We start from the raw sequence: 20278 nt of genomic DNA, 5'->3' as shown, positions 1-20278 counted from the left end.
AGTGCTTACTAGAGAATCACAGCCCAGCGTGGGGCATGGAGGGGAGCACACAGAGCTCATCATGCCTCATTAATGTGTCACACCAGCAGGCTTGGATTGGAGAAACAGGCATCCACATCTCCACAGGCCAAGACATCACAGGAGAAGAAACAGGTTAAACCCACCCACACCTCTCTGACCTTGCTCATTGCATTTAGTGCCACCACACTGCCCTACAGATGTGGGTGGCCACCTCTACCCTCAGATGCCACTGCTCTACCCCCCAGTCTGAGTTGAGTACAGCACCCCTCTTTCTCCTGCTCTTCCCTTGCCAGGCTGCCAGAGCCACAGCTGGCATCCCCCAAGCCAGCTGTGGGCTCCCAGTCCACCAGCTCCCCCAGGCCAGCTCTTCACTTCTGCCCTCTGCCAGCACTCCCATTTCCAGATCCCCTCCCCAGCAGCCCCAGTGCAGCTGAGCACATCCTCTCGGGCTCACATTGCTGCACATGCTGATTTATCTGAGCACACACAGGCTGCCAGTTTGACAGAAAACCTTTAGCAAATGTCAGCTGGTGCTGTGGCCAAAGAAAGCAAATCCGTCTTTTCCCTACGCCCAAACACGTTCCCATCCCTGGTTTCATGCCAGCACAAATACTTGTGCTGAGCAATCAGGCAGGAATGAGATGGAACTGGGGGCCAGCACATGCTGGAGCTATTATCACTGAAAGCCAACTTCCAAACTACAACCTTGACTTAAGAATAAACAGCAGAAGGGGAAGTCAGGACTCCCACATATTTCCATTTGTCTTGAGAGCAGACAGACTCAAGGCCCCAGTCAGAGAAGCTGATGTCAAGAAGCAGGGTTCAGAGGGTGAGGAGAGGAAGCAAAGCTGTGCCAGCATCCACTGTGTCAAGAGGACACAGCCATGCAACCATTCACAGTCAGGGATGGCAGGGGGAAGCAATCAGCAGTGAGTACCTGCTGGGAGAGGAGAAACCCTCTGGGATCAGCACAACACTTTCCTTCACAGCACAAATGCATCTGAAGGTGTGGACAATGCCAAAGTTTGTTAATGACTGGAGCAAAGCTGTCATCACAATAAGGTTTAAGGAGTGCAAAATGAAACTGCAGTTATTTCCTGAGAGAAGCTGCTTTCTAGATGCATGACAGGCACAAGTGTACAAGGGAGTTGGCACCAGCTAATGCCACCTGGGGAGAAGCTGTCAACTTGGCTCTCACCTGCTCAGGACATTTTGGCACAGAGGGGTTGGAAAAAATCAGTGGCAGTTTAACCTTGCTTGCCTTTAGGCCCTTGAAAGCAGGGACTGCCATGAATTTCCTTGCAGGACCTGGCAAGGCATTAGTCCTTGAGAAAACAAAGCAACTCTCAAACATGCTGGTGAATGCTCCCCACCGTCAGAGACTGTCACCTCTCCAGCTGCACAGGGGACAGCACAACCCCTTCACACCATTCTGCCACCAGAAGCCCCGGGGCTGCACACGCAAACTCACCTGCCTCGTGGTCACCAGCCAGCTGTAGCCGTACCACACCGGGCTTCGACAGCGCCAAGCCCAAGGCAGTCTTCCCCCTTGCCTCAGGTGATAAAAGGCCAAAGTCCCAGCGGGGAGGTGCCATGCCAGCCGCCTGCACCATTGGCTACACACACTCTCGGGACAGGCTCAGTGGCACAGCGCCCACTCAGCTGGCAAGGCACAGGGATACTGAGCCTCAGCACACAGGGCACTCCTCCCTAAGAGCCCCTGCAAGGACCCTCAGCTCCAGCAATCCCTTCCCATCCTCCACGACTGACCTCTGTCGCATGCAGCTTCCCTCAGGCTGGTCGGGATGGGTGTCCCCCCTCCGCCCCCTCCTATCACCGTGAGAACAGTCAGGCTGGCACCCTTGCAAAAATGCAGGCAAACTTTGCCCCCATATCCAGCCTCCACTCTCCCTGCACACTGGGGAGCCTTAACTTCACGCAGAGAGACCTTATGATGAGAGAATGCCTCGAAGAACAGGCAAGTTCCCTGCCTGAGGGCATGTTGTAGAGATGTTTGGCTTTGCAACTGCAGGTGGCGGCAGTATAAATTTACCAGGATGCCTATAGAGGGGAAAAAGAGGAACAAAACCCCCGATCAGCAATAAAAGACTCCTGAGCTCGCATTCCAGCTCCATCACTGACTTGCCCTTCACCTTCAGAAGGATTTCAAAGCACAGTTGGCAGCCTGAGGAACACCCTGTGCCTATGACAACATTCCAGCTTAAGAAAAAAACAAGCCTTGAACAAAAACAGTCCAACATCTTAGCAGACTCTCCACATCAAAACCAGTGCAGTCATCCACAATGTTGCAACAGGAGTTACAACAGGGCCATGTTGGAAGCGCCACAGGGAAGAATCCCGCAAGCCCCTGGGACTGCAGCAATATCCTATATTCTGATACTGCATGCACACTGTTGCAACTACCCTCTCCACCTGAATTTACTTGAGACTACAGGAGATCCGCACAGCAACAGTCGAGATTTGCCTGCTGCCCTCAGTCACCAGGGTCACCTCCTTGCAAAGCAAAGGAGTTCCCAAGGACACCAGGCAGACCCTTCACTGCTCCTGGAAACTACCCCTCTGACTGCTTGGTCTCAGCCACACCAGGTAAAGGCAGCATAGCTGCCGACTCCAAAGCAAGGATCAAAGTGAGTGGAGCAGCAGGTATCACTGGAAAGCAAGGGGACAAAGCAGCAGGGAAGCAGGTGGGGAACTTCCTGCCTCCAGGCAGTAGGAGAAGGAGTAGGAGGAACACACTCAGTTTTCCCACACCCTCCCCTTTGGGCTCTCCATCCCACTGGAAGCATAGGCTGGCCCCCCTCACTCCCAGTACAGCATCATGCAACTTTTCCTGCTTTGCTGAAAAATCTTCTGCGGTAAGTAAAGACAAGAAGACAACAAGCACCTGCTGTTACCTCTGTGAGAGCTAAGGGTTGGAACAAGGCCTCCAAAAGGCACTGTGAGCAGCAGGAGAAGTGCCTTCCTGACCTGGAGAACTTCTCCAGGCCAAAAAACCAGCAATTTACTTAGATTAGAGCAGAAGTCATTTGCCCTATTGCTTAACAAAAGGAGTCCCATGGCGGCCTCTTCTTGCATCAGCATGACCTCTGACACTGAGATGCCAAACCATCTGCCAAGACAGAAAGACTTGGGGAACAGGCCTATGCTGGTCTGGAACAAACACCAGATATACCCTTTGACTTGGCATGTCTTGGGAAACTGCCCTGGATCAAGAGATGGAAAGCTAGTGCTCACCTTGAAGGTGGGCATGGGTATCAGTACTGCAGCATGCCAAAAGGCCCCAGTGCCTACCTGGAATCTGTCATTTTAGGGGCTGCTCTGACCTTCAGTCAAGGAAAGTCCCTGTCCTGGAGGTTTTGCAACTGAGCTGCAAGATGGGATGAGTAAGGACAGCGCTTAGGAGAAGTGACTCACCCAGGGCTCACAGGGGAAGTCTTGATATCAAAGACATTGGAGATGCCAAGCTGAAGGAACCGGAGGGAAGGTTTCAGCAGGACAAATGAGCTTGGAGTCATCTTACTGAGAACACATAGAGTTCTGTTCCACTGGAGGACAACACATTAAAACACTCTCTTAAGGCAGTATCTTCCCTCAGAGCAGAGAGACAACAGGTCTAACAGTGCTCACAGCACCCCTGGCAAGACTGAGGGGAGCAAAGGAAACCCATGGGAGCTGTTGGCACTCTTCCCATCTCAACCTGCCTCCTCTCAAAGTTCTCAAAATGGCAATTGGGTCAAGTCTCAAAAGACCTGGCTCCTCTGCTCTGCACAAATGCCACATCAGGCATGCTGCCCTGCTGCCCTGTCACTCCTCTGAACACTTACAACACAAGTAACAAGCCTCTAAATTTAGGACAACTACTCATGCTCAAAGCAAACTGTCTTGGAGTAGGTGCCAGAGGGCCAAAAACCCTTTCCATGCATCTCATCATAAAATCTTCAGTGATGTGGTCATCATATGAGGCCTGGGTATGGCCATAGCAAAAATTCAGGCCCAGCATCTGCTTGAAAATAGTGGTGGATTGCAATCTTCGGTCTGTAGAAACCTGAAAGTGTCTCCACCAATTCAAAAGGATCTGTAAGAAGTAGCTACAGAACAGGTAATCCATATGCAAACACAATGAACTATACACATATATATATATATGTAGCAACTTCTACATAAAATGGTTATTTAAATTATGATAATAATGGGCTAGGTCATTTTGCAGCTTCAGAGCCAACAGCAGAAGCACAAGCTAACTGACAGACATGCACATGATCATGGTGTACAAGCAAGTGCACCTTGGACATTACTGGACAAACGTAAGTGGGTGCTTGTTGCCAGTAATACCCCTTTCCAAGTGCCACCTGAGAAATCATGTAGTCACATGCTGAACTGATGTGATTCTAAATATTTTTAAATCAACCTTCCTCTGGATCTGTTCTCTACATCAGTTTTTAAGAAATTACAGCTTCAGAGACATGCAGCATTAGCTGGAGAGAGAAGACAGCTTTGCTGAGCTTTTGGGAGTCTGGCAGATGGGAGACAGAGCAAGGAGAAGAAGAACTTTTATACAGCATTTCTCTTCAATAATCTGTGGTGGTCAACAAAAAGGCAGAGTCAGCTGACAGACAGACCAACTCTTTGATCTGGAAGGACGTACCATGGAGAAACTAAATGGTGCAAATCCCTCTCTTGGGTGCTCTGCCAAGAGGCCAATAGGGTAGAAAAGAGTTCCCCCCTCCCAGTTTAAAATAATCACCATGTACAATGCAGTAATTAAGAACAACCAGCCAAGAAGCCCAAGGGAAAGTTAAGGGTCAGATTCTAACTCCCTCAGTAGGAATGAGGTAGAGCACTGAGTTGAGGTCCTGGGGCCTGAAAGGGACCATTCATTCCCCACCAGCAATGAAACCAGGGCTCTTGGCTCTCAACTTTCTTCACGGAAAGGAAGGGATGCCAGTGACCCTGCTGGGAGGAATAAGCATCTTTTCAGGCCAAATTGCAGCAGTACCTCACCAGAGCAACACTCTACCAACCACAGAGCTGTTCCTGTTGGATGCCTTAAAGTGTGTAGTCCTGGGGTGGTGCCGGTTCACTGGGACCAAACCGGAGGCCGCAGAGGGGAACGATGGACAGCTCAGGTCACTGCTCTGCCCACTGTGGACTCCCGGCATCCCCGCCCTGGGACTAGCATGGAGACTGGCTTGGTGAGCTGCTCTGCCAGCTCCATCAGCACCCTTGCCACTGACTACTTCCTCCTAGATTGCTGGGATCTTTTCTGCTCTCCTGGACTGCAGGGGATCTTTTCTGCTCTCTCACCAGCTCAGGGGGCCAGCTGCCCTGAGGATATTCAGTTTTACTGCTAAAGACTGAAACAAAGAAGGCATTAAGCACCTCAGTCTTTTCCTCAGCCTTTGTTGCTGTTCCCTCTGCATCCAAAAAAAGATGGGGATTCTCTTTGGCCTTCTTTCTGTTGTTAATGTATTTACAGAAACACTTTTTATTACCTTTCATAGCACTGATCAGATTGAGCTCTAGCTGAGCTTTTGCTTTTCTAATTTTCTCTCTACATGACCTAACAACATCCTTGTACTTTTCCTTAGTCACCTACCCCTTCTTCCAAAAGTCATAAATTCTTTTTTTCCCCCTGGATTCCTGCAAAAGCTCCCTGTTCTACTAGGCCAGTCTTCTTTCCCACTGGCTCATCTTTTGGCACATAGGGACATCCTGGATCTTTAAGATTTCCTTGTTAAAGTATGTTCAGACTTTCTGAACCCCTTCATTGACCTCCTTCCTTACTTCATCAAGAATTGAAAACTCTGTAATTTCATGGTCACTGTGCCCCAGACTGCCTCCAACCACCACATCTCCCACCAGCCCTTCTCTGTTTGTAAACAGCAGGTCTGGGGGGCAGCACACCGGTAGGCTCTCTGACCAGCTGTGTCAGAAGTTATCTTCCACACAGCCCAGGAATCTCCTAGACTGCCTTCTCTCTGCTGTGTCAAGCTTCCAGCAGACATCCAGCAAGTCTTCCACAAGAAAAAGGGCTAGCATTCATGAAGCAGTCGCTCACAGAATAATTCATCTGTCTCTTCATCCTGGTTGGGTGGTCTGAACAGACTCCCACCAGGATGTCTGTCTTGTTAGCCTTCCCCGTGATTCTCACCCACAGGCACTCAACCTTATCATCACTACCGTTGAGCTCTTGAAGTGGAAACACTCCCTAATAGACAGAGTCCCTGCCGCTCCTTCCTTGACTGTCCCTTCTGAAGAGTCATCCCACCGTGTTTCCACGATGGTGCCTACGTCACAGCTTTCCTGCTGCCACGCTCCCTCCCAGCTTCTTGTGCGCGTCCTCACTGGCAGAGCGTGGGAAACTGAAAAGTCCTTGACTTAGAGTGAGCAGTACTTAGCAGCAACTAAAATATCAGCATGTTATCAACATTGTTCTCATAATAAATTCAAAACACGGCACTCTACCAGCTTCTAGGGAGAAGATTAACTCTATCCCAGACAAAGCCACAACACTGACTAAAAAAAGCTGTCCTGGAAAATGCCTCCTGTCTTGGTGTGTACCAAGCATTCCACAGCTCTGAGCCAGCGTGAGCCAAGCAGTGTCCCTTCCTGCTCCTGAAACAAAGAAAAAAAGAGGGGGGAGGGAAATCACCATCTCTGGCCAGCATCTGAGGTACCCCAGCAGGTATTTATCTTCCCTCAGACTTTCCTTGGTTTTTTCTCTCCCCTGCAATGCACCTGTTAGGAACTGCACATGGGCACCCCTGCAGATCCTCACCCATTGCATCTCCTCACCCCACTAACCACTCACAGAGCCTTCATTTACACATTCAGCTCTCCTGAGAACAGGCTCTAAGAAAGTAGAAACAAATTCATCTGCTTCAACATGCTGCAGCAAGACTTGTGTGCATCCCCTGTCACTCCATGGAGATCTCAGACTTGTTTTCCTTCTGTGCCTCCCAGGAGGTCGGGGTTCTGAGCAGAAATGCAAGCCAGAAGAACTCACCATCTCTGCTGGAGCCTGGGGACTTGCTCCCCTGCCAGATGCAGCAAGAGGGCACATTATTACAAGTACAAACACACTTTGGTCCAGCTTCATGGGGTTTCATTGTTTCTTTGACTGTAACAACTTCATCTTCTCAGTGATGCTCCTGCACAGGCTCATGATGGCCAAGAACAGTCCAGGCCTTGCAAGCCCAAGCTCACTTGGCGGAAACAGCAAACGGGTAAAATAAAAAGAGGGAGTAGGAGCAGGCAGGACATCTGCATCTCATCCCAACTCTTACTTGTAGAAAACCTGACCAAAACAGTGCAAGCACATCAACAGCTTTCCAGTACCATTCTTCCTGCTCCTACTCCCAGCTTATGCTCACCACAAAGAGCACAACCTGTGATTATTGAAGAAGGGGGAAGAAGACAAGAAATGCAGGAAGTCTCCTGTGCATGTATAGTGGTCTTGGCTGAAAAAAGCTCCCAAAATTCTTAACTCACTAGTTTTAGAATCAGTGCAGGACTTTACTATCCCACATGCAGGACTACTGGATACAGAGACACATGCCACCATCCTGGATTCACAGACTGCATCATTCCAGTGTGGTGGAGTCCAAGCCAACACCTGCAGCTTCTGTGAAAAAAAGAAGCAAAAAAACCAACAAAAAACAAACCAACCCTGACAAACACCTGGTAACAAACATCCTGGCAGCATTCCATGGCACCTAGCTAAGGGATGTGCATGGCAAGACCCAGAAGAGTAAAAGGAACCAAGGACCACAGTGCTGCAGCAAATGAAAATTACTTGCAACTATTTTTGTCCTTTTACAAGAACCTTGCTCTTTTGCAGTCTTAAATACAAGCAGCACCAGAATACACTAGCCACTTCCCCTGCCTCAGAATCACCAAGGGGAAACAGAATAGACCATGAGGCAAAATTACTATCAGTACCTAGTACATAACCTGATTGGAGCAGAGTTCAAGCGTGGGTTGCTAAAGTTTATTTCTGTAAATTTCTGGCTCCCAGTCTGTGTCATATTTCGCTGATTCATTCTACGGATTTTTTTCTACCAACAGTGTAGAGCATAGGAAATATCCAGGGCCGGTTGTTTAGTAAACCTGCACTGAAAGTTCCCTTCCATCTACTGTGCCTGCTGCTAATTCCCTTCACAGCTCTGCTCATTAATAAAAATACAACACAATAAAAGAGAACCGCACGCATATACACCTCACCCAAATTTCCACCATGCTGGCTGGTCCTGAGTCACCACCAGTGATTAACTGTTGCCATGCACTGAGGAGGACACAGTTATTAAATTAATAGGGGCTGCTTAACCTGGCTACAAATATACATGAGTTCTTTGTGCCTTAGTGAGCTAATAAGGCATGTGCTAATTACATTAATTCAAACAAGCCCAGCATGCCCTGAGGGCAAAGCGAGAGAAGGGTGCAGCAAACCCAGGCTCTTTCATAATAGCTGTGAGAGAGCGGAAAGTACTTGCCTTGACAGAGCTTTTGGAGAAGCACAGGAGCAGTACGGCTGGCACCCTACCGCTCCCTCAGCCCAGCTGCTGCCTGGTTAATGTGCAAAATCCCTGTTCATTCACTCAGCCCTTGGTGCAATGATAGACACAGACAGGATCCTCTCTCCGAAGGGCAAGCCAGCTTGTCTCTTCCTATCTCTGTGGCCCAGAGTACACCACAAGCCTTGGGATGACACCCTGCTGCTTTGGGACTGTGAGCCTGGGACCCTGCTGGCAGCCCCCTTCCCATGGTACCACAAGGCACCAGCAGCCTCAAGCCCCGGAGCAGCATCCAGGGCTGCAAGTCACCCATCATCGAGCCATGTCATGCTCATACAGTCCCATCTCCTCCACATCCCCGCAGCCAGCCAGGACAGCTCAGCCAGCATGCAGAGCCTGCAGTGTGACCTTAACAAAGTTAGGCAATCCCAACACACTCCCTAAACCTACCTGGCAATGGAAGCAGGCAGTAGGGACAGTTGCACCTCCTGTGTCAAAATGGGAACAGAGCCTTCAGACACAGAACAGGCTGCAGCAGGGAGAAGCAAAAGGACAGCAGGAAAGAGACACACAATCCCAGCAAGGTTCAGATATGCTCAGAGAGGAGCCTCCCATCTCTCCAGCCCAACGGTAAGCAGATCCCTAACCTCTGTCACCTCTGAGAGGAAGGCTCAGCATCAGCTGTGTTCACACTGAGGTGTCTGCTGGGCACTGTCACCACTTCCCGGCAGGCAAAGGAAGGAGAGGAAGAGGAGAGGAAGCTGTTCATATTTCTTGGCACCTCCAAGGACACATGCTCACCAAGCACCTTCTGAAGGATATGCTTTTCCTGTGAGCACTCGCGGACTGTGCTGGAGCAAAGCAAAGGCGCTGCGTTTTTTTTTTTTCCCCCTCTTCCCACTTCTTCCTATACTGCATGCAGTATCCTATACATCTGGCAGTACATAGGGCCATCCCTACCAGATATGAAAAGCCATCACCTTTCTCTGGCTGCTATGCTATGTGAATTTTAAGTGTTACAAAGGCATGATGCTGTCTCTCCGCATCAAAGAGAGAATCTACAACCAGGCACCAGGTGAGACCCAGTGCTGCGGAAGGAGAGCGCAACACAACTTGTCCTGCACAAAGAGGCACTGGTACAGGCTCCATGCAGTCTTGACAGTGTGTTGGCGGAGAAGGTGCAAAGATTTTCATGAAGGGAACAGTACCAGGGATTTTTAGCCCCCGGAAAGTGCCACATGATTTGCTTTCCAGCAGAGACCGTGGTTACTCAACCACTTGTCCAGCACAATTTCAGGCTCCTGCTCTTCCTTTCCCTAGCAACTTGAAGAACTCATTCTGGATCAGGCCTATTCCCAGGTCATGTGTAGCTGTGAACACACAAACACTTGTGTTGACACAAGCAGAGAGAGGCATGAGTGGAAGCAAGGCTATTCCTCTTGGCAGCGGCCTGCAGCAGCCTGCTGAGTGCACTGATGAAGTAAACCAATACACAACAATAAAACAGAACAAGAATCCCACCAGGGAAGCCTGGGAGATAAGGGCTTCTGGGCCCTGAACAAAATTATTTCAAAGGCTTAGTAACCCAGAGCCCTGTGGGTCTGTATGTCAACTGACAGCTGTCACTCAAGAGTCCCAAAGAGGGACTGTTGAGCCTGGCTGGAACTGCAAAGCATCCCACAAACCCTGCATCCTGTCCCTGTAGCAAAGCCACAGTGCATTGAGAGCATCAGCCACTGACATGGGAACCAACGCTAAAATATCGCAGGTTAATGAAACAGGACCCCAGGGCGTGAAAGGACAGATCCCTCCTGTGTCACTCTTTGGAGTCAGGAGCTAGGCTCCACCTAGGGCAAGGTGACAGAGAAGCATCAAGCAGGAGCCACCATGTAAGCATGCCAACACTGGTGTACAGGCTGCAAGCTCAGCTGCCCGCTAGAGCCAAGGCTGTATTTCAGGTGCCTTTTGTACAAGAGACCAGACATGGAGAATTGACAGGATAACAAAAGAACATTTCCCAGCATTCCAAACACTTAGCAACAGCAGGCAGAGACCTCTCTGAAGAAGAAAGCTTATCTCATTACTTCTCAGCGCCAAAGGCAGCATTTCACTAATGCTCCCAGTGCACTACAAAAATGCCACTTAAATGTCATGTTAATCAATATTCCTTGCCTCTCAGCCACAGGACAGTGCTGCTGCCAGTCCCTTTGCTGGGGGGGGTATGTGAACACAACTGCTCCCCTCCTGCATTGCCAACAGCACTTCTTGCCTCCCACCTCAGCTGTTTTGCTTACACCAAAACTGTTCAGATCAGAGCAAAATGGTTCCTTGCTAAACGTGCATCAGGAGCCCTGCATGGGTCATGCTGCTCCTGAAGCAGTTAGCAGCTCGTCCACGGAAACTCATACACAATCTGTGACAAGCAAAGGAATCGTCAAGGGGACTGCAACCACCGCCTGATGGCTCAGGTGTCTGTGGCATAATCCATTCAGCAGCTCCCTGCTCACCCAGAGTGCTGTGAATCTGCAGGCTGCAAGGCAGGCAAGGCATCCCCGGCAGGAAGACAATATATTTTGGAGGCTATAGGCAAATGAAAACACATCCAGTTCTGCTCACCTGAACAGAGTGCTGGGAGATGAGTAACACAAGAAAGGAAAAAGAGGAAAAAGTGAAGTGTATCAAACTTGGAAAGTCATTCCCTGAGCATCAGATGTCTCACCTGGCTACTCCACATGCGCAGTGCAATGCTGCTGACAGATGTATCCACAAAAATTTACCTGACACGTCCTCAGGGAAGCAATTCATCTTGCACCGTTTAAGAATTAGACCTGTTTTCAGAAAGTTTCCAAACAAAAATCACTCCTGAAGGGAACCTCACAACTCTGCTCTAATTACCAACACTGTCTCACAAAGAATGCGTGGCAGCAACAGCAGGCAGCAGTAGACACAAGGAATTGCCATGCCAGTGAGCAGTGTAACAGGCACATTGCCTGGGAAGGCTAGCAACAGTTTGGCAATGCAGAAACTAGACACACTGTTGTGCTCCAGAGGTCCTTGGACAAGGACTTCTGCACTCCAATCCATAATCCCACTGGAGTCAGCTAGTCAGCTGTGACTACTGACATGGGAACCTGCCTGCCCCAGAGCAGAGCCCACTCCAGAGGTGAGGCAGCACTCTGGGGGAAACACATTCTCCTTCCCCTGTAAGAGCAGTAACCTCGTCAGGAAGAGGGGAGGCTGGCCACAGCAGCCAGCTCTGCTAGAGTTCATCAGGGTCCCCAACCATGACATGTAAACCCTTTCCCATCCCACACCTTTCCAGGCTGCCAGCAAGTTTGCCACCTCACTTGTATGCCTAGGTGTGTCAAAAAAGCACATGCCCTTTACCACAACTGATCCATTTGTTTCCAGTTCCACACCACCTCAATTTGCACAGACACAGGTCCCAGTGACTGCACCAGCGGAGGGACAACCCAGTGTCAGATGACCCTACGGCCTTCCTACAATCTCACCCGTGTGCCAAGCAGTATCCCACAAGCTGCACAGCAGCTCTGCAGCCTCTCTCCCACAAGCTGACCCTGTGTGTCTGCAAACTGCCCATGGCTCCCCTGCACCAGACCAGCCTGACGAGCGGGCACAGTTGAACCTTACCACAGGGAAAAGGGGAGCTTGCTCCACACACGGACCTAGCAGAGCCACAGAGCCTGAGTCAGCGGTGTGCAGATGCCTCCTGAGCACAGGGGGGCTGTGGGAGCAGCCTGCTCAGCCTCCCCAGAGCATGCTGGCAGGGAACACACCGCATGGCGCACGCAGGCACGCACCCACACACAGCTCAGCAGCGACCTGGCATTTCTTCCCCCCTTCCCAAAGCCAAATTCAGACCATCTGTTGAAGTATTTCTGCAAATCATCCCTCTCTCAGGAAGGGCCAGGGGCTGAGTTCAGTTGTTTATATAGCGTCTGGCATTTCTGTAGTGCTTATCACTTCAGTATCCAAGCTATTTCCTTCAAGCTCTCCATTAGTTTTGAAGAACCAGAGTGAGGCACCAGTGAATCTACATCATAAGTTCCTGTAAAAAATAAAAAAGGGCATCAAAAAGAGGACAGCTGCTCAGGTCATGCACACATTTAGCTACTAACAAAGCAAGTGGAACAGCTCACGTGAAGCAGGTCGGGCCAACACAATGAGTTTTATGTCCTTTAAAAATACTACTACACTTAGAAAACAGCCTTCATAAACAACAAGTGTTCCTGTTGCCTTTCAGAGAAGAGCTCAGCTTGCCCAGGGCATGGAAAAGGAAGCTAGTACCGCTATCCTTGAGAAAGCCAACACAAACTGGAAAAGGGAAATGAAACACCTAGAACAGGAGACCATTTACTACATCAGATCATACCTTCTGCAACAGCTGCCACTGCTGTTGTGCATAAGAGGCAAAGCCCTGGAAGTGCTGCCGTTGCCGTTTCATTGTAAGGGACAGGATCAGAGACAGACATCTTATTGCTTACCACAGGTCAGGCTCTAAATCTGTAGCAAAGGAGAAAGCACTACCGAAATTCACAGTAAGCCCCTGACACAGCCTGTCCCTAAAACACGATTCCTTCTTTCTTATAAATCCCTAACTATCACAGAGCAAAGAGAACAGCACTGAACAGGGCACCAAAGATGCTCCCAATCTGCACATGGCCTTGAAGAAGGTGTTTCCATCCCGTCACACCCATCAGGCAACAGGGAACTGCCCTTTCCTCTGTCAAAGCGGGCAGGCAACACACCCATTGAGGGCAGTAAGGTGTCAAGACACCACAGTGACAAGGACAGAGACTCAGGAGCAGCAGAAATGAAGATGGGTTGGCCCAGACTAAGCACACCACAGGCTACAGTTTCATTGCAGGCACTTATCCACACAAAGCCAGCACTCATCCTGGCTCAGAGCTCTCACACCACACAGCACAGCCCCTTGTCAAAGCAAAAAAGCTTCACTGAAAGCTGCAGTTGAATTCAGAAACGAAGGATCATGGCTACTGGACTTCTTTCTGGCTTGATCCAAACCAACTGCTCATTTGCACAGCATCTCTCTCCTACTAAAATCATCTGCTGAAAGTCCCCTATCTTTGTGTTCTAATTAAAAAAGAAAAGCACATACCTCACTTCCCAAACACCTCCTCCAGGCCAGTTACTCACTCAGTGCAGAAGCATCGCTGTCCTATATAAGAGGGGAAGATTTCCTTCTCCTTCCCTCCCCTCATAGCTGGGACAGCCTTTAAATTGAGAGTATGAGCCCCAGTCATAGAGTCAAAACTCCAGGTGGGGCACGCACAGTCTTTGATGTGACTTAGTCATCTCCAGCTCCTTGAATTCATGCTATTTGGGGAAACTTAGTTGGGTCAAAACCAACCTCTCTCCTCCTGGCTTCTGGATAAATGCCTCAGACAGGAAAGAAAAAAAATCCAGACAGCCCTCCTTATATGCCATACACCAGCATCAGTGCCAAAGGAAGGAACAGGGCACAGGAAGGTTTGACAAGACACAGTCACCCACCCACAACAGGACTACCAAAATGAGAACAAGTATCAGTTACAAAAATGTTTAACAAAATAAAATAAAACTGCATTCCTGTGAGCAGCTCACCACAGGCTGCACTAAATAGAGATCAACAGAGACCCCACAGATTAAATAAACAGTAACCCATCATATTCCTTCTGATACAGAACAAGTATTTCTGCCCGGGTGCCTCTCCCTCCCCCAAGCATATAAACCCATGTAGACAACCCACCTAAAGCAGAAAATGTTCAAAGCTTTTATATTTGCAGATGTGTGAGATGAAACTGCCAGACAGAAATCCAAACCACCCAGAGTGACAAGGTCTTTTCATTAGGTTTGTCTGTGATTTTGCCTTGTTTTCTAAAACTTTTGTACCTCCTGTTACTTTATCTTCACAATAATTTGAACTACCAGGCAATCAATACTGCAAGGTTAAAGCAACATCCAAGTTTGGCATTGGACAGCTCAATCCACCTCCTCCTTCCTGCTATCTCTGTGCTGGAAGGCAAACAGAAGAGGACAGGAAAAAAAGTATTTATCTGCTGTTAGGATCAGCTGGAGCAACACAGCGTTAGCTCTAGCAAGCCGCCACTGTTAGCTAGATACGACCAAGTGACAGTCCCCAGCCCTCTGGTACAGCCAGAGGACTCAGCCTTGCTGAAGGAGGATGGCTTCATTACATCATGGTGCCAGAGAAGCTGAAACACACTGCCCTGTTAGACCTCAGACACCTCTCTGGCAGGGAAGAAGCACCTGCAGTTACATCCCTGCTGTCTCACTGTAGACAGACAAGACAACTGGCTCCAGCAAGGCTGGAGTCCATGCAGCCATTTATGAGGAATGCACCATGAACACAGGTGTGGTGTTCAACATGTTCAAGAGTAACAAATAAAAACAATTCACTGCCTACGACAGGAAGCATCCCTAGCTCATGTGCCATGATAAGTAATCGACAACCCCATCTCTCCCAACTTGTAGTAGTACAGATGTTTAGTCACTTCTAAGAGAGCCTGAATATGCAAACATGGGCATTAAAGCAGGCTTTTACATTTCCTGAAAACACAGTCAAGGATTTAGGAGAATGTATCATGGATGTAAAAAGAATAGTTACCAGTCCTCATGTACCTGCAGTAACAGAAGGCAGAATGCTGTGAACAGGCAGATTCCTCCCCATCCTGCACAGTTGCTCTAGAAGGAGCAGTACAGACATTTATCCTACACAGTATTGCAGATTTTAACAGGAGAGCAGAGGCAGCTGGGAGAACGACATGTCCAACTGGAAGTCTAACAGGACATTAACAAACTTGTAAGTGACAGGCTAAACAGGCTGTGGGACCAGACTCTTCCTGTTGCTCTATGGCTCCCGTATGATGCTCAAACTCAGCTGGTGCAAACCAAATTTGCTCCACTGTCTGCCAGAGCTGTATCAACCTACTCCAGTAAAGGATGAAGGTGCTCAGCTCTGGTACACCACTGATGGGCCACTGGGACACCAATGACAGGTCACCAGCTGTGTAGGAACTTCATTCTAGGGAAAAACAAAGGGAAAAAAAAACCAAACCTGAAAACAAACCCACAACAAAACAACAGGGAAAAAAAACACTCTGAAAAAGGAAGGTCAGGAAGAAGGCAGGCTCAGGAAGAAACACCTCTCTGTTCTACAACAGCCTAGAAAAGGGGAAACTGCAGAAACTCCCTTCACAGGACATTACCATCCTATCATAACACACATGAACTGCAGCACTCAGGATCACAAGGAAATTCATTTGTCCCAGCCATTCCAAACCAGGTTTGGTCACACATCATCTCCCCAGCCCAGGCTCTCCTAACAACAGAACAAAAAATATTTTGCATTTTTCCAACCCTTTTCCTTTCCCCTTGGGGCGTAGCTCAAAGCTCTTTTATGTCATTCTGACAGCACAATATTATTTTAGGCAGATAAACTCAGCCCATTAAGAGATACACCCTGTGCAAGACATCTTGCTGGCACTGCAAAGCTGGCAGTGCAAAAGATTTGCAGTTCCCTGCCTGCAAACGAGACCAGGGATCAAGTGACAAAAGCAAGCATCGTGTGGAACAAGGCGGACCTGCTGCTGGCTGGCACCAGGGGACATGAGTCCCTCTGCAGTTATGGTCAATGCTGCTGAACTTTCTTCCCACCCCACAAACCTTTCATCCCTCAGACTTCACAAGGACGTCCCACCTTCCAGTAGCTACTGTGAACCTGGCAATTATCCTCCCAGGAGCATTTTGTTTCTGCAGGGGGATGAAAGAGAGTCCATAGGTTTGCTTACATCTGTAAAACAACTAACTGCCAGCCCAGCAGCAAACCCAAAGCCTGACCCTTTGGAGGACCAGAGATGGAGACCATGCATCCTTACACCACACCCAGGTACTCCTTGCTGAGGAAGAAGGAGCAACTCATCAGTCACCCATCTTACAGCCTCCTGGCTGCAGATTATTCAGATAAAACCCAGAGTGTGTTAAGGAAACTTTCCTGTCTGACCACCCAGGAGCCACTCTGTCAGTCACATTCCCCCCATTCCAGACTTTCACTGCTAGGACCAAAGTCCCTTCACAGTAGATGGCTCCAGTGACCCCACGGGTGCCCCTCTTGGCTCACTGCACACCCCACACTCACACAGTCAGACAGGGTTTCCTTACTGGCTCAGGCCTGGGCTTCCCACAGCAGTCTCAGATGTCTGGGTCCTCTAAAGTAATTTTATCATGGTGCAGTGACACAGAAACAGCTTGACCTGGTGCCTCTGGGGAGGGATCCCCAACAAAAGCATTCCTGGGCTTTTATACTCTTACAGTTTGTGCACCCAGACAGTCTGGGGTCTTCCTGCTGAGTCATCAGCTCCTGCTGTATGCCTATGCCCTTTGCTGTCCAAAGGGCCAGCACCAGATCACAGCCCCTTGCCTGGGGCTCCTGACATTTCCCCCACCCAGGGGACAACCTGTAGCTCACACTGCAGCTGCACATCCAGCTATCAACACTGGGTATATTCCTCAAGAAGTGCCAAAGATATTTAACTATTTTCACAGCACTGCGTGGTCATCACATACCCTGCAACAACAGTGTTCCCTAGATTGGGCTTTAACCCTCAAGGAAAAGCTGTTCTCAGGGGAATCTGCAAAATTGGGCCCCTGGTCAGGGATGTTGGCTCTACACACAGATTTTATTCTAGCTAAATACAGCACAACATCTACTCACCTGGAAACACAGCTGCCCTACTCTGGGAAATTTCTCCCTCCTACTATTTCACAATTCTCAGGATGACAACAATTATGCAAGAACAACCGTATAAGCACATGAAATGCTTACAGCTTCTAAGCAGGACTTTCCCCAAATTTCCCTTACCAGAGCACAGCTCCAAATCCCATGGCTCCCAGGTTTCAAGGCACACCAACTACCAGTCACTGCGCCTCTGTCCCTTCTCTCCATCACACCTTTGCCCTGCCAGAGACCTACGAGACAAAACATGACGCACATGCAAGCAGGGGGCTGCTTCCACATGGACAGGCTGCTGTCACCTTGGCCAGCCAGGTAGGTATTTCCCCCATCTTGCCCACTGATTTAAACCTTGGCAGGAAAAGGGGAGCAAATGGCCTTGACAGGCTGTCAGTGATCTCTACCTTTTAGTAACTTAATACAGCACACTACCCCTTCCTAAAACGGCAGCAGGAGGATGTTCAACAGCTCTGGCATCCTAGTAAGACATTAACAAGATTGTTGGGCATCAAACAGGACCGCAGACTTTCCTTCAGAGCAGATCAGGGCTCCAATTTATGACACAGATTTGATCCCTTTTCCAACTCAGCCATCCATCTGCGCCACAGATCACCACCACCCTCAAAACATAGCGCTCCTTACTACGACAGGCACGCGGTGAACAGATGAGCTCAAGGGCACAGCACCGGGAGAAAATCTGCACCTGTATGAACAACTACAAGTAGTAGCACGCAGTTAAAAATCCTACAGGCAAGACATTTAAAGGGGTAAACCCTCATTAAATCCTGGTGTTTATTTTTTGAGGAAGAGGTTAGAGGAACTCCTACTACTAAACCTTGCCTACTCCTTTGTTTATAACAGCCTGCAAAGCAAACCAGAAGTAGAGGACAAGAAGACAACCACCACCAGAGTCCCACACGATACATCGTTATCAGTACCACTCTAGTTCAGTTGCCTTTTGCTTGCCACTGCCAAGAAGCGAGTTCTTGAGAAGCAAAGCCACAGTTACTTGCAGTGATCAAAATCACTGCAGATACCATTCCAACAGCAGCAGCAACACCGCGAAGCCAGATCCTAACAGCAGCGAGACTCTCAGAGATTAACATACTATGGTAAAAACATACACTATTTAACTGTAAACGTCTAATAGCTAAAAAAACATTAGGCCAAATAAATATAGCTAGGATCCTGCCCTGACACCTGGCAAGGTGTATAAACTAAAAGCTGAGAAGCCTTTCAGGAAAGAGGCTGGGGCATTGGAAAATCCGATTTCCACAACTTCACCCTCACCCAGCAGGAGCCCAGCAGCTGCAGGGGGTGCAGCGAGACAGAGGATGCTTGGGGTCCAATTCCTAGGGTGACCTTGAGGAAATCCCAGAGTCTGTCCACATTTCCACTTTCCCCATCCACTGCATGAAGAGCACAATAACCTTGACCTACCTCAAAGAGGCACGGATCTGGCTTAGGAGAGTCTGGAAGGAGCTCAGAGGGGCTTAGATGCAGGACCTGCGCTGCGACCGGGGCGGTCAGGGGATCCTACGAATCGCCCCACAAATCAGAAGCCCCGGAGAAACTCGGAAATCGCTTTCTATATAAAAAGCTGCACCTCTGGGGCACTAAAGGGCTCGGTGGAGCCGCACACGTGTCACCCGCAATTTCCCTGGCGCGGGCAGGGAGAGGAAGGCGCGCCGCGGCTGCAGCCCCGCGCTCGGCAAGGGCAAGCCCCGCACGGCAAGCGGGGGATCAGCCCCGGGCCCCCCACGCAGGCAGAGGGACCCCCGCCCGGGGAGGAGGGGAGGGGCTGGGGAGACTTAAAACGCCGAGGGTGAGGAGGGGAAGTGGCGGGCTAGGGGAGCCCGCAGCTCCGGGAAGAGGGGGGGGTACATGGGGAGCCCGCGGAGCCCGCAGTCCCCCGGGGCGAGGAGACGGCCCTCCAGGGCCCGGGGGCGCAGGAAGGGCGGCCGGCACACCCCTGAGATGAGGGGCCGGGGTAAGCGGCGGCGGGGCCGGTGCAGCAGGGGCCAGGCCGGGGTAGAAGAGCTGCATCCCGGTGGCAGGAGGGGCGTCGGGACCCCCGGCGGCGCCTCCCGAGGGCCGGGGAAGGGCCGTGCCCGCACTTACCGGGGCGGCGGCGGCGGCGGCTCCCGCCGGGGCCGGGGACGGTGCGGCGCGGGGTGCGGAGCTCCTGGCGCGGCGCGGCCCGGCCCGGCTCAGCTCTGCCCCCTCCGGCCGCACTCGGCGCAGGAACCGCCGCTGCCGCCGGTCCCTCCCCGCCGGGGCGGCCGCCGCGTCCCCATGGCAACGCGGCCGGGGCGCCCGGGGATCGCCGCCGCCTCCCCCGGCCGGGCGGGGGTACCGGGGCTGCCCCGCCGTGCCCACAGCCCGCCCGGCCCGCGGAGCCCACAGCCATCTTGCGAGGCGGCACACGGCAGGACACGGGGCGAGCGACAAGGGGGAGAAGTAATAAATCTGTCATCTGCACCCGAGGGAACGGCCTGAAGTTGTGTCAGGGCAGGTTTAGGTTGGGGATTAGAAAAAGGTTCTTCACCCAGAGGGTGGCTGGGCACTGGAACAGGCTCCCCAGGGAAGTGGTCACAGCACCAAGCCTGAGAGTTCTAGAAGTGTTTGGACAATGCTCTCGGGCGTATGGTGTGACTCCTGGGGATGTCCTGTGCAGGGCCAGGAGCTGGATTCCATGATCCTTGTGGGTCCCTTCCAACTCAGGATATTCTGTGATTCTGTCATTCCCTTCAGGATAGCAGTCAGGCCAGCTGTGCCTGTTGGGTCACCACGCTGTGCTGCCTGCTACCCCCCAGGAAAGCCACCATACTGCTGGCAGGCTTTGATTTTTGGGGTTAGCAGGCTCCACTGTGGAGCTGGAGCTCTCAGGAGCATTATGGGGCCTAAGTCCTTGCTGGGACAAAACATCCACAGAGACCACTTCAGCAGG

At 50.5% G+C, this 20278-nt stretch overlaps 1 protein-coding gene across 4 annotated transcripts in view; it reads right to left on the bottom strand.

Moving 5' to 3' along the window:
* The window catches only part of SLC25A22 (solute carrier family 25 member 22), a 52937-nt gene extending 33397 nt beyond the window's left edge, over positions 1-19540 (bottom strand). Inside the window, exon 1 of one of the 4 annotated variants that reach the window (XM_042038558.1) lies at positions 19450-19540. The gene's annotated coding sequence lies outside the window, so the exon portion shown is untranslated. Of the gene's footprint in view, positions 1-1492; positions 1577-7533; positions 7642-9005; positions 9031-19449 lie in introns of those variants that run through there. The other 3 variants (XM_042038562.1, XM_042038561.1, XM_042038559.1) reach the window with 3 other exon arrangements.
* Positions 19541-20278: the final 738 nt, after the last annotated feature.

Source organism: Corvus kubaryi, unplaced genomic scaffold, assembly GCF_017639235.1.
Source record: "Corvus kubaryi isolate FWS band 111438036 unplaced genomic scaffold, C.kubaryi_AGA036_p1.0 37392, whole genome shotgun sequence".
In the NCBI taxonomy this organism is placed as follows: Eukaryota; Metazoa; Chordata; class Aves; order Passeriformes; family Corvidae; genus Corvus; species Corvus kubaryi.
Note: the sequence above shows the minus strand (reverse complement) of the source record. Positions and strands in the feature narration are given on the sequence as shown.